Genomic DNA, 15235 nt, shown 5'->3' on the forward strand with positions numbered 1-15235 from the left:
TTATAAAAGTCCTGTTTATGGCCCAATTAATAGATCCAGGCATCATTTTTTTTGAAGATTTTTATTTATTTATTTGACAGAAAGACAGAGATCACAAGTAGGCAGAGAGAGAGGGGGAAGCAGGCTCCCTGCTGAGCGGAGAGCCCAGTGCGGGACTTGATCCCAAGACCCTGAGATCATGGACCCGAGCTAAAGGCAGAGTCTTAACCCACTGAGCCACCCAGGCGCCCAGATCCAGGCATCATTAAAACAAGATAGAACTTAATGTCCAAAGTGTTCCAGAAATACGGACTGCACACGTCCACAGCTACTCTTCTCCGGGTCTGCCGCATAGACCGGCCGCAGGGACGTCCAAGCAGCATAACACGACACTGCTCTGCCATCTGGTGGCCATCAGTGAAATGACCCCAAATGTTCCGCCAACAGACTGAGAACAGAAGCATCGTGTGAACGGCCGCAATCATGAACAAAGCGGTTTTCTCAAGCCCACTACCAATGAGCAGGGAAAGCTGGGATCCTGAAAATATAAATTAGATGTGGAAGAATCTTCTTCTCTCAGCCTCACAGGTATGAATGAAACGCTCTTAAATCCCTTGCTTAGTGGAGCCTGTCTAGTTACCAAACGGAGGTGCAGAAAAATAGCAGTTGTTACGTCTGCAAACCCCTTTGGTCGTGTGTGCACACCGACCATCTGTCCATGCCGTGCACATCTCTGGTGGTCGTCAAATGGAGAAACAAGGAGTTTGTTTGGGTGATATGGGAAGGAGGACCTGGGACATTTTGAGAGCCACCTGGGAATGCATTTAAATAATTATGGTCCACATGAGCTGGTCTTTGGAACATTAATCCCAGAGACAACTTACAAAACTGGTCACAGAGGGTGCCTGGGTGGCTCAGCCCTGGGATCGAGCCCCACATTGGACTTCCTGCTCAGCAGGAAGCCGGCTGCTCCCTCTTCCACTCCCCCTGCTTGTGTTCCCGCCCTCGCTGTCTCCCTCTCTGTCAAATAAATAAATAAATAAAATCTTAAAAAAAAAAAAAAAACTGGTCACAGAAATTTGGAAAATGGACCTCCCAGCCCTCTCTCTCCAGCACATCTGTCATTTTTCCCTCCTTGGTGATTCAAAATGTACTTTATTAGGGGAAAACCTCAGAGAAGTCCCGCAGAAGATTTGTCTAACTTGCTTAACTCAGAATAGCCTAAGTTTCTGGGACCTCTGAATATATTTTATTTGTTATTATTTGGGGTTTTTTTAGTTAGTTTTTTGTTTGAGGGTCCTTTTTAAAAAATTGTTGTTTTTAATATGACCCAGAGAATTTGAGAAACTCGAGTGTAAATGCAGCGTCAGCTCTGCTGCGAGCTGAGCAGTATTTGGGAAAGTCACCTAACCTCTGCGTGCCTTATCTTCCTCAGATGGAAATCCCAAGTGGAAAAGGAAGAGACTAGAAAACACTTCACTTCAGCCGCCTCCAAGCTCTACCATTGTTTTCCCGTTTGCAACCAACTTTCAACTCTCTACATTGTGGGCTGTGGGAAGCCATCCATCTGCGAGACAGCCAACAGACAACACACGTCTGTTCCCTTCCTCCCCCCACACCCAGCTAGGCTGCGAAAGGAATAATAAGGAAGAAATTGTAAGGAAAGAAGAATAGGAGAAGGAAGAGCCAAAGCCACACAACTTCAAAAAATGCTAGGTGGATGGAGAAATGGTAACTAGCTTACATCCTAACACGCAGTAGACGGTATTTTCCCAGACGACCACACACTGCTGATCTCACCGGGTCTTCGCAGTGTGAGCTTGCCGCTCTCCTCTCAAGAGGGATGGTCTAGTTTCTCTCTTCCTTGAGTCTGGGCTCGCCATAATGACCTTCCTGTAACCAACAGCAATCTTGCAGCCCTGCACTGGCCTCTTGGAGAGCCCTCTCCCAAAACATTCCCTCTTCGATCCCAGCTGCCATGCTGCGAGGAAACCCAAGCCACATGCAGGAACGCCATGTAGGTGCTCTGGTCCACAAGCCCATATGGGCCGAGTGTTTGAGTCATCCCAGCGCACCCGGCAGATGCGAGAGAAAAGGCGCCCCAGACAGAGAAGCTTTCCTGGGCTACTCTACCTAAAACAACACTGTCACTCTGCTTTGTTTTTATTCATAGCCAGAATGTCCTTCATTTGTTTACTATTCTCCCTTGCTAGAATATAATCTTCAGAAGGTCAGGGGGCTTTATCTTATGAACCACTATATCCCCAACACGTAGAACAGTACTTAGCGCATAAAAGGCACTCGATAAATATTTGATGAATAAGTAAATGAATAAAACAATCAGGAAAAAAAAAAAAAAACAGAGGAAAATGCAATCAGTGCAAAGAACAGAATGAAACTTCAACAGGTATTAATTAATGTTGGCCAAGCAATAGCATGCACGGGAGAAGAGCTGGAGGTATTGGAGGGGCAGGCAAATCAGAGTAGACGGCGTAGGAAAGAGCTTGTACGAAAGAAACACGGATGGGATGCCTGGGTGGCTCAGTGGGTTAAAGCCTCTGCCTTCGGCTCAGGTCATGGTCCCAGGGTCTGGGATTGAGCCCCGCATCGGGCTCTCTGCTCAGTGGGGAGCCTTCTTCCCTTCCTCTCTCTCTGCCTGCCTCTCTGCCTACTTGTGATCTCTGTCAAATAAATGAATGAAATCCTTAAAAAAAGAAAGAAAGAAAGAAAGATGGAGTTGCTGAAATAAAAAACCCAAGAGAAGGCTTATTAGATAAAGTTGACTAAATCTTTCAGAAAGCTGAATCAAAAGAAAATGAGATGGAAAATGAGGGGGAGTGGGGAGAACATTCGGGGATCCGTTGAGGAGGGCTCACATCCAATAACGAGATGTAGACAAACTAAGAAGAGACAGAACGGAACATCGCGGAGCAGCCCAGGGAAGCCATGGGAAGTGGCGAGCACGCCCAGCCCGAGAACACCACGCTGACTGCGGGCCGACCACCGAGGGCGGGGGTCCTAAGGGAAACACAAGACAGACGCATCACGTGATTTGTCTGAGCATTTGGAGAAGCCGTTATCAAGCGTTTTGTTGGGAATTTCTGTTGAAGTATTTAGGGAGAAAATTTAGTGTGTAGAGTAGTAGATCCGTAGCAAACTATGAAACCAAAAAACTTAGGTAATAATTAACTCCAGCTAAAGCAAAACATGATACAATTTAACCCAGCAGTGAAAAGACATGGCTACAATCTGACCTCCAGTTGTGGGGTCACCGTGTTGGAGGATGGGCGGGAGAAAGGCAGAGAGGAAAGAGAAATGGGAGTTAAATCTTCCACCACCAGGAAGCCAGGACATCGGGTCCAAAACAGATAACTAATATGTCATAAGATAAGCATGTTATTTAGGTAGATGGAATGAATACAGAAGAACCATAGAGTTCTCAATGGGGACCGATGCAGAGTAGAGAGAAATGAGCAGGAAATTAATGTTTTTCTTTATAAGCCTTTGATACTCCTTGGTTTTTCAGCTGTGCAACTGTATGTCTTCTATATAAATACATACAGGCACAGAAAAGACGGGGAATTGACTGGAAGATAAGAAAAACTAGAGGATGGGTTATGGCAGTCCTGGACGGCAAGATCCTGGACATTGTTTAGCCTTCTCCTTTTTCAGATTTTCCAGATTTTCAATAATAGGATTGTAATACGTTTGCAATGGAGAAATTCCAATAGACACTTTAAAGAACGTGCTGCAAATATTTATGCCCAAGTGACACTCCCAAAATGTTGCTATGCACTGAAATTACTTGGGGAGAGGCTTAAAACACAGAGGCCCAGGTCTCCCCTGCTCTACGCTCCGCACCCGCCTCAGGAGTTTCATAGATGCCCTAAATATACCAGAAGTGCCACAGCCCTCCACTCCTCATATAATTCAAAATGTATGGAACCCAAGCCAGGAAATTTTCTTTTAATTTCGTAAGTCATGCAGTACGTGACACAGATCGGACAGATCGGAAGCTCAGTGTCTTTCAAGGTTGAGCCGTTTTCTGATGTGTGCGAGCACGTGTTTCTGCCCAGGCCTCCGCGCCGCCTCGTCCCAGCAGGTGCAGGCTGGGTGTGCAGTTGTGGGAACCACTGCTCCGGGACCCCACTCCGCGGAAGAAGGGGGGCTCTCCCCATCTTGTCCCCGTGCCTCTCAGTCCATGCTAGCATTTCCTCCCTCCACAACGTCTGGGAACAATCTGCGACCCCGGGGACAAGGGAGACACTTGGAATTTTCCTGGAAAGTACAATTCGGTTGAGAGCGGCAGCCGCTAGTAAATTCAACTGCAGGAAAGTGAACCTGGTGAAGCAAATTCCCTCAGGCAGCAGGGGTCCCAGCGCCACTGGAAGGGTTCGGGCATCAGTCACCCCCACCCCCAGGGGATGTCGCAGTGGGCTTCCCACAGCCAGGAGGCTGGATTTCCAAGTCCCTCATAACCCTAGTGTGGTGGCTGCCTAAAGTAATTTTGCTGACCCACCACCCCAAATGCAACATTTAACGATGTTTAGAGACATTCGTGTTTGCTACAATGGGGCACTGGTGGTGGGATGCCACTAGTATCCAGTAGATAGAAGCCAGGGGTGCTGGAAATATCCTACCATATATAGGACTGCGCCCCTACCATTCCAATAAAGTATTATCTGACCCAAATTTTTAATAGTGCCCAGACTGACAAGCCATGGGTCAGAAACTGATACAATTATTCAGATGAGCTAAAAAGAGTAGCTGTTTTCTTCTTTTACCTCTATTATCTATAAATACTCAGCTTGATGGAATGTGTTCCAGGCCATGTGCACAAGCTGGGACCATTTGTAGACAGGTGCATTTGCAAGAACACCAGTCAAGCCTTCCCAAATAGTATCAAAACACACACTATTACCATCTCTCCTTAGCAGGCACAGACGTCTCATAAAAGACACTTTGCATGACATGCTTTTTTTTTTTTTAAGTCTTATTTCCCAGGGAAGCTGGAGATGGTAAAAATAAATAAAATCGGTATACAAAACTAGTGAGAAAAACAATTTGACAGAGCGATGTCCAACGCTAAAAATAAAGTTTCCTAGCGTTGAGGAGAATGTTAGATGCTGTGAGGCAAGTTCAAGACATCAGCATGACACTTGTTGGAATGAATGGACATTATATACAATGGTGACCTCACACCAAAAATGAAAGATCCGGCAATATGCTGGGGTAGAAGGTGTTTTATTAGGTGTAGATACGATAAGGCCAAGCCATCAGGAGATGCCTTCTCAAAAGGAAGTGCGTGCCAAGCCCCAGAATCAGGTAGGAAGCAGAAGGGAGGACATGGGCAAGAGTCTGTGGGGAAGAATGGGTGAGACTGAGTAGGCAGGCTAATCTAGCCAGATTCAGAATTGTTTTGTTGAGATCATTTCAGCAGGCTCTGGGCATAGGGGCTGCTCCTCGTTGCCTGGTCCCTGGCCCCAGGGTGATCAGGGTAGGTGGAGAGGGACCCAACCAAGAAGGTGGTTGTGGTTGTGAGCTCTGGACTAGTTGGTATGTGTTTGAAAAGCACCCTCGAGAGCAAGCTGGTTATTACTTCTAGAAACTGGCTGACACTGGGAGAGGCAGTCCCTCCAGGGTCTTGAAGGCCCCAAATAACAACGTATCAGAATACAGAAAATAGGGGCGCCTGGGTGGCTCAGTGGGTTAAAGCCTCTGCCTTCCGGTCAAGTCATGGTCCCAGGATCCTGGGATCAAGCCCCACATCGGGCTCTCTGCTCGGCAGGGAGCCTGCTTCCCTTCCTCTCTCTCTGCCTGCCTCTCTGCCTACTTGTGATCTGTCAAAAAAAAAAAAAAAAAAAAAAGAATACAGAAAATAAAAGCCAGGGCTGATACACCAATGGGATGTCAGAACGAATAACAAATTATGGAAAATAGTAACCTTATTCTCACCGAGTGTGCATGGGTCTGTGAAAAGGAGATTTTGTCCAGGAGAGGTGAACGGTGCCTGACAGAGTTTCCCCCCTGCAGATCGGGTTTAACTCAAACAACTGGGTCATCTAATGAGCGAACAAAACCAAACATACACCCAAATGTTCATCAGCTGAAGGCATGAGATTCTCTCTCTCCCTCTGCCTCTCCTCTCCCCTCCCCGCCCCCACCCCTCCACCCATGCCCCCTGTTCATGCACATCTCTCTCTTTCTCTTAAATAAATTTAAAAGAAAAAATTAAAAGAGTAGACTTTAGGGGCACCTGGCTGACTCAGTTGGAAGAATGTATGATTCTTGATCTCAGGGTTGTGGGTTCAAGCCCCACACTGAGTATAGTGATTACTAAAAATAAACTTTTAAAAAGGTATTTTATAGTTTATGAATTACATCCCAATAAAACTGCCGCCAAAAATTTAAAAAAATAAACAGGCTGTGCAAGGCTCCCCCTAAGACAGAGTGACCAATTAATTGAATGAGTAGGCAAGAAAGTGAGGCCCGAGGCTAGTGGCCAGCCCTGGGGAAGGGCCTCTGGTAGCCACTGCCTGGCTTAGTGAATCGTATTTCACCCTAAGCCATTTATTACTTTGACTCGTGAAGGCTTTTGATAATCAAGAGCCTCCTACTAACATGTAAATCTTCCCGAAGAGTCTAGAATAGCGATCTCTCATGAAGGTGGAAAGCAGTCTTGCAGAGAAGCTGTTGGCCACCTGTGTTCAAATATGCTTGCACAGGTATTGCAAAAAACGCTGAGACTCAGCTGAGCCCCTAGGCGTGGGAGCAGAGGGAGGGGATTGTGACAGGGGCCATGTGCCTGATTCCAAAGACACTGATGGCAGGTGAGAGCAGGTGCGGGATGGATGTGGGACAGAGACAGGAGGACATGGAGTGTGGGAAAGTCTGGGGCTTTCAGTGCATCCTGGGAGGTGAATGTAGGGCGTGGCAGAGACAAGTCCGCACAGCCCACACTGAGGTCCCAAGTCTCCCTTGACCACAGTGCACTCCGGGAGGTGACCCTGCCACCACCCACGTCAGAACTGGACTAGGGCAATACTAGAAAAGACCTCTAGTAGGTTCACAATAGACTGGGGTGTGACAGAACTCGGGAGGCACTGTGTCACAAGCCAAGGTGGCATGGCAGGGCCCGGGTGGCTTCATCCCAGGAAGAAGATGTTGCAAAGGATGGGGGATGGGCCATGAGCCACAGTGGCAGGGCCAGCGTAGTAGGCCCAAGTCTCCCCGCTGCCTCTGGAGGATGAGTGTGGGTCAGTTCTGCACAATCTGAACACAAACGATGCTCATGCCAACAGTCCTCACTTGCCTCAAGAGAAGGGTCTGCACGAAGAAATCTGTCAGTCATCAGTGGATTGCCATTCCTGCCTCCCGTCAGTCAATGCCACAGAAGGTCTACCTGTCACAGGACTGATAGCCGCCCCTGAGCTCCTGGGGAGATCGACTCCTGGTCCCTGAATGCAGTGAGGACAGTCACATCCAGAGTCCAAAGGAAAGCAGAAGATGCTCCTCCTGTGTGGTCCTTGCCAGAGAAAGCCATCTCCTTTCAGACTCGGAGAACCAGCTTGGGGGTGGGGGCGTAAACAGTGTTCCCGCCTCCCATTCTGGGAGCAGGTCTTACCGGACGGGCCTGGTGAGAGGGCATCTGGGAAGGGGAGAAGGAAGGCCCATCTGGAAAGGTGGCTGCTGTACGGAGAAGCAGGAAGGCCATCCGGAACCGCTGGTGTGTGTGAGCTCTGAAGCTCACACACATCAGAATCTCCTGGGGCAGATTCCAGTCCCGCCCCAGCGTTTCCCCTTTAGTAAGTCTGGGTGGAGTCTAAGAATCCGCATTTCTAGGAAGTCCCCCGATAACACGGAGGCAGAAACTGCCGAGGGCCACCTCCCTAGATAAACGGTCTCACCTGTTTTCTCAGGTCACCTGAGTGGGTGGGTCCGGTGAACAGACCCAAAGAGAGCTGAAAGGATGGGCCCAGCCTCAAACAGACTTACGGGAGAGCAACAAAGGAGATTCCATTAAGAAACACAAGTAGGGGCACCTGGGTGGCTCAGCCGGTTAAGCCTCCAACTCTTGATCTCAGCTCAGGTCCTTCGTTTATTTATTTATTTGTTTGTTTGTTTGTTTGTTTGTTTATTTAAGAATGAGAGAGAGAGCACAGGGGAGGGGTGCACAGAGGGAGAGGGAGAGAGAGTCCTAAGCAGACTCCATGCCAAACAGGGAGCCCTACACGGAGCTTGATGCCGATGCGCTGAGATCCCGAACTGAGCTGAAACCAAGAGTCATACACCCAGCTGACTACGCCTCCCAGGTCCCCCTCAGCTCAGGTCTTGATCTCAGGGTCCTGAGTTCGAGCCCCACATTGGGCTCCACGCTGGGTGTGGAGCCTACTTTAAACAAGCAAAAACAACAACAACCCAAAAAAACCCTAGTAGTAGAATATTAATAGGAGTGAACATTGATTTCTTGTGCATTTACGATGTGCTGAGCACTCTGTGCTTTGTAATTTATCTCATTTATACTACACAGCAACCCTGCAGAGGTGGTCTCCTTGTATCCCCTATTTGTATGTATCAGGAAATCAAAGCACAGGGAAGGGAATAAGCACTAGGGGTGCCAAGATTCAAGTCCAGCTCAAGGGCCCTCATCTTTAACCGCTGTGCCCTGCAGCTAGCAAAGGATATAGGACTGACACCATGAAGAGAGAAACTAGAATTTTCTTTCCCTCATGAATCTTCCCACCAAGCCTTCAGGTAAGCACCTCAACTTTGCAAGCCATTCTTTTTGGAAGAGAACTGAAAAGGGAAGTGTGAGTTTGCTGGGGCTTTCAAAACAAAGTACCACCCACTGAGGGGGGCTTAAACAGCTCTGGAGGCTGGAAGTCCAAGGTCAAGGTGCAGGCAGGGTTCGTTCCTTCTGCTGGCCATGAGGGAGAATCAGTTCCGTGTCTCTTGCCCAGCTTAGGGCCCTTTACCTGCCGTCTTTGGTGGATAGACCCGCCACCCCGATCTCCGTCTCTTGTTCACACGGTGTTCTTGCAGTGTGTGTGTCTGTCTCCAAATTTCCCCTTTTTATAAGGACACAATCATATTGGATTGGAAGCCATACTCCAATATGGTCTCAGCTTAAGTAATTACATCTGCAATAACCCTAATTCAAATAAGGTCATATTCTGAGGTAAAGAGGATTGGGGCTTCACTAGATGAATGGCAGGGCTGGGGTTGGGGGCCACAACTCAACTCATAACAGGAAGCAAACATCTTCCTGGAACTAACTCCAAATGCCCCAGTCCTAAAGATTTCAAAAACACTTCTCAGGGCCAACCTGCCACCCCATCCCCACTAAGTAAGAAGTTCCACCTTCCTCCAGGACTTGAGAAACCAGCATGTAGAATCAACTAGGGAAAAGGACGAATGTGTTAAGAGAATTTTTATAATGAGAATTCTCTTTTTTTTTCCTTAACACTTGACTTCGACTTTAACGTTACTCTTTCAGATGTATGTACCACCCAATTATAAGGTAGAAATGCAGCAAGTCAGGGGAAAAATTGTCTTTTGGTACCTGCCACTAACCAGTGTGTGAACCTCTCTCCTTTGAATAGCATTTGAATAAACGCTGAGCTCATTTTTGGAGAGCAAGGTTGAATTAGGAAAGATGGATGTGAAGATTTCTCTGAACAAAGGTCTAAAAAGTAAAGTGAGGAGAGCTGATGTTCTGTGTCAAAATGCCTGGGAAAGACAGCGTCATCTCTTGATTTCATTATTAGAGATTTCCCACATCCTTGCACCACTCAGCATGGGATGGGCCAAATGGAGAAAACCACAATTTCTGAATCCTACAAGAAGTTCCAACGGTGAGGGATGGGAAAAGCAAACTTCCTCTGGGTAGTTCTTTTTTTAGGCAAACACCCTAACTGGAGGGAGAACGGTGAGGACATTGGGAATGCCAGTTCACAACCAAGGCAGATGCAATTTGGTTGGCTGTCCACCATACAGCGGAAGATAAAGAGACTTGGGTTCCAGTCTTTGCTATAACGCCCTCTTCTTTCCTTTATCTGCTGTGGATCGGACTCCTGTGACACGCCGGGCATTCTGGAAACAACGAGTGAGGAAGTCAGCTGCGCTCTGTAGCTCCTTTCAGGGAATCAGTACTTTTCCTCGTGGTGAGTTTCGATCAGTAATGTGAAAATAGAAAGTTGAAGTTTCCTAAGGACTTCAGTTCCACAAACATCCACCCTGTCCTCAGCGCGGGTCCAGACAGAGCATTCAGTGCGAGAAGGCTGGAGAGCAAGACAGAGGGATGCGATCTATGGTGAGCGGGACGGGACCCCTGCCTTGGAGACGCAGAAATAGGGCAGGGAAGATGGACCTGTCAGTCACCGAGATCAGTGCTCAACAGACACCATGCAAAGAAGGGACTTATTCCCAGTGCCGAGGGAGAGCAGGGGAAGGCTCAAGGGAGTGAGGAAAACCGTGTATGCTGGGCCCTGAAGAAAGAGATGCTTTCTTTGGTAAAGAGCTGATGAAGGACAGGCGAGGTTCAAGGTAGCGTGAGCAAAGGTCCTGGACATGAAAACACCACACTGGCAAGAAGGGCCTGGAACAAATGCGGTCCTCCTCAGTAATACAGCTCCTGTCTCCCAGCCCTTACGTCCTGCACTAGGGACCCAAAGAAGCCATTCAGAAGGCGGCCAGAAAACTTGCAGCCGGGCTCCAAGAGCCATCAGAGCAACTCAGGTGAGTCCGTCATTGGAAAAATTGGCGTGGGGCGGGGTGGTGACAAAGAGCACAGCCCCTGCTCGGCTTCGCATGCTGCAAATTAGAGCCGCCCAATTCAGGGATCTTTCAGAGAAGCCAGACAAACACGGAGTGTATGTATATATACACTCACACATATGTACATGTATGGATATATACATATGTGTACACATACATACCGTTACATATTTCTGCTTTGTTTAAATATTTTTTCTTAATTTTACATATCCTTAATACATTGTAGAGGACAAATAAAACACATCTGCATCTGCGGGCCAAACACAGACCCACGGGCCCGCTCGGTGCAAGTCGAAAGGCCCCAGAGGTCTCGAGAGGATGAGCAATGTGCACGAGGCCACGTGGTAGGCACGGAGGCCCGGGTGGGGAGCCCAGGGCTGGAGCCCGACAGTGAGTCCGCAGCAGGACGGGCTGGAGGGAAGTCGCTCCGAGGATGCTGCTGCACGTGGCCGGAAAAAGTGGAACGGAAGCCTGAGGGCACACGGGGGGGAAGAACTGATCATCGAGGCACAAGGTGTCCTGGCAGGGAAGTGTCTTCTGCATGATCGGGAAAGTCTACACACACGCGCTCTCAGAGGTGAGGGGGGGCAAGAATGAAAATACTAAATACTAAAATACCAGAAAATACTGGGCACAGAGAGGGACCAGAGAGCCGAAAAAGAACAAACCTGGAGTCACCACAACGGGGCGGTTATCAAATTGTGGGGATGGGGGGTGGGGAGGAATGACGCCTGGGTGACAGAGTCATTTGGGCGTCTGACTCATGGTTTCCGCTCAGGTCAGGATCTCATGGGTTGTGGGTTCGAGCCCCGTTGCTGGCTAGGCACTCAGCACCCAGTGTGCTGGTCCTCTGTCCCTCCCTTCTACGACACCAGCTCCCCTCTGGCTGACACACTCTCTCTCTCTAAAGTAAATAAATGACTCTTAAAAAAAAAAAAATTCTAAGGGGGTTAGTACTCAATAGCAGTTTCAAATACTAAAGTGAAAATTTACTACCAATTTAAGAAAAACAGCAATCTGCCCAAAATAAACTCTTCACCCGCTGCCTTCCCTTCCGGCCATGATTTCTTTCCATGAATAATCAGAACAACATCCTCTAGGAGCACGGGTCTGGGGTGGGACCTGATTGGCTGTTCTCGCCGTCCGTGTGTCCCTGCAGCCGCTACGTATTAAAGACGATGTGTGGAAACTTTTTTCTTGCAGTGACTGGTCACCATGATGATCCAGTTTCTGAAAGGGAGTTTTTGCCCGCAGGAAATCAGAGTCCAAAGATGATCATCGTCATCTGAACCAGTTCCTAGCTCACACGGCTCTTGACCTTGTAGATGAGAAGATGTGGCTTGTCCAACAACACGCACTTGAAAACCGCGGACTAGTTCAAGGAGTGGTTTGTTTCAGCATTTCTGACTGCAGGTCATAAGAGACTTACTATGCTTCATGACATAAGGCAAGGACACGGAATAAAAAACTTCTTTACTGATGTCTGTGATTTATACATAAAGTTTGCAATGAATCCGTTTTAGGAACCCAATTCTCCTATGGGATCAAGCGCATTTAGCAGAAACGTTCAGTTTCTCGGGACGAAATACCTTTTAGGTTGAATGCAGAAAAAATTGGACATAAACAATGTCACGACAATGGGGAATTCTCAGAAATGAGTACACGGCAAGTAGCTTGATTAAATAGCCTGGAAAAATGGAAGAAGGAAGGAAGGAAGAAGGAAAGGAAGGAAGGGAGGGAAAGAGGGAGGGAAGGAGGGATGGAGGGAGGGAGAGAGGGAGGCAGGAAGAAGGGAGGGAAAGAGGAAGGGAGGGAGGGGGGAAGGAATGGTATAAAGCCATTAAGGCTGAAGGCATAGCGGGGACGTACCTTATGGGGTGTGAGTGTGCCAAAGAAAGCTTCGTCCCTGTCAAGGCTTTACCATCATCACACACACCTGTCCGTGATTTCAGTGGAAATGAACCTCAGCGGGCTTCTTGGGGCAGACTCACAAAAACCACAGAGCAAATCCCTTTGACTCAGATTGCTAAACATCCGGGTGGTAGGGCGCCCGATTCCTGGGAAATAAAAGGGGTAATGAATTATCCTTTGGTATTTGTGAAAAGTGAGGACTAAAAACCTGCAAAGTCTCCCCGGGCAAGCCATCTGACTTCCCTCTACAGGTTTCCTCCTCTTTTACGAGGGATCCTCCCCCTAGCGCTGAGCTGTGTGAAATACGAAGGCGACACTCCATCCAGCGCAGCCCGGGGAGGGAAGAGGTCGGACGGGGGGAAGGAAGCAAGCCCTGGGCCCGGCGACGGACAGAAGCAGGGGCGGGGGGCAGCCCGGTGCTCGCGCGCTCCCCCGTGAGGCCAGGCACACAGTGTCAGGCTGTCCCGGAGATCTCAAGGGTGGGGAGGATTCCTTCTTCCCACTTTTGTAAAGACTTGTTTCTACTGGACACCCATTTTTAAAGCTTTTTCCTCCCTATACACTCCATACTGCTGCCAAAAATTCATTCAGGCAACTCTTCGGATGCTTTCGTGGTGCGCCTGTCTGGGCAGCTGCCTCGGGTGCCGGGTGCCGGCTGCAAACCTGCCCAAACTGGGCAGTACTAAGGCCGCAGAAAGGAATGAGCGTCGGATGGGGTGGTGGGGGAGGGCCAAGCACGGACTCCCCGACAGAGAGGGGTGGGGACATCCACAGCCGGGAACCCGGTTCCTCCGGGCACTTCTGCAATCCATGGCAGACCTCAGCCGCCTGGAGTCACGGGAGGCTCGATTTCACTGACCTTGTATGTTTCCCTTTCCCTCTGCCTGATGGCTTATGTGTGCGAGAAAGACACCTCCCGAAAAGTCCTGTCAGAAACCATGGAGTCCCGCATTTTCTGTAGCTGAGAAGCATTATCGCTCAGGGCTCCAGCTCTGGGGTCAAACAAGTCCCGAGTTCTTACCACGGTTTCATCACTTCCTACGCACAGGAACTTCCGGCGTCACTGGACCTCTCCAAACCTCTATTTTCTCACCTGTAAAATGGGACGACCTGCTAAAGCTTGTGTCTGGAAAGAGAAAATGGGGAGGCAGCGAGGTCAGCTTTTTCATAAGCCTTATTGAAATACCTGACACTTTAATAAACCATGTCCATTTATCATTTTGGTTAAAAGGCAAAAAATGATTTTAAAATATTAAAATACTTCAAGAAAGAAAAAGAGAAAGAAAAAAAAAAAACCCTGAAGGCTGGAATAAGACATTTCTTTCTAACCAAGAAAAGAATATACACAGACACATAGAAATGAAATGGGTATTTGCATCCCTCAAAACAGGTTTTCTCAACTATGTTATGAGGAAAGTGAGATTGGAAGATAAAATAGAATGTTAATATTCACATTTCATTTTCAACCTGAGGAGCTCACTGGGCTTGAGCCAGCCTGGGTCTGTTACCTACTGTGTGCTGGTTAGTCATTTCTCTATTACATCTCTGCTTCTTATTGCACATATGTTTATTTTCTTTATGAAAATGATAATTTCTACCCACAGCAAAATATCCATTTTAGTTCTCCCTCAGGTCTCTTAATTCTTTTTTTTCTGAATATTAAAAAAAAATCTTTATCAGGAAAAGTTGATTAGATTTGCTTATTAGATGAAAAAAAATCCATTTTCCAAGTGTAGAATGAATTATAGTATGAAAAGAGTTATTTGTAAAAAATAGAAATATCAACTCTAGATTTGTGTAAAATAGCTTCTACTGCAATTTACTGTGAAAAGAGATTTAAAAGATGGAATAACATCACAGTAACTGAAAATTTCTCTGGGAAAATATTCTCTTGTTCTGAAAGAATTTTGACAAACAGCATTTCAGAGGTAAGTTTGAGTCACATTATAGGACAAAAACAGTTACATGTCCGCAATTTTGTATGATTGAATGTAATGAAGGAGGACTCAGGAAAGTGTCATTACTTTTCTTCTTCGTTATGATGAAAATCCTACTCAGATCATACACTTAAAATGTGTGAATTTTATGGTATGTAAATTATGTCTCAATCTTATGGACTGAATGTTGGTGTCTGCCCCAAATTCACAGGTTGAACTCCTACTCCCTCCATGTGGGCTTTGGGAGGTAATAAGGGTTAGATGAGCCCATGGGGGGCAATGTGTTCATGAACGGGATCAGTGCCCTAAGGAGAGGGAAGAGAGACCTTGCTTCCCTCTGCTTCTGCAGGAGAGCCTTTCCCAGGACTCTGCCCCTGCCGGCACCCTCGTCTGGGGTTCCCAGCCTCCGGAACTGTGAGAAATAAATTTCTGGTGTTTATAAACCACCCAGTCTGTGGTACTTTGTGATGGAATCCCAAATTAATTGAGACATTCACTAAAGCTATTTTTTAAAAAAAATCTACTTATTTATTCATTACTATTTTCAAAACCCTAATCCATAATTTATCGGTGGGAGGTCTCACAGAGTTTCCACGAAGCTAAATGACTTGTCGAACTCATTCAGAGACAGG

The 15235-nt window shown here is 47.5% G+C and overlaps 1 pseudogene; it reads left to right on the plus strand.

Moving 5' to 3' along the window:
- Positions 1-11933: 11933 nt before the first annotated feature.
- On the plus strand, positions 11934-12356 carry LOC111162459 (annotated as a pseudogene).
- The last annotated feature ends 2879 nt before the right edge of the window (positions 12357-15235 follow it).

Source organism: Enhydra lutris, unplaced genomic scaffold (assembly GCF_002288905.1).
Source record: "Enhydra lutris kenyoni isolate GAN:26980312 unplaced genomic scaffold, ASM228890v2 scaffoldscaffold1, whole genome shotgun sequence".
NCBI lineage: Eukaryota > Metazoa > Chordata > Mammalia > Carnivora > Mustelidae > Enhydra > Enhydra lutris.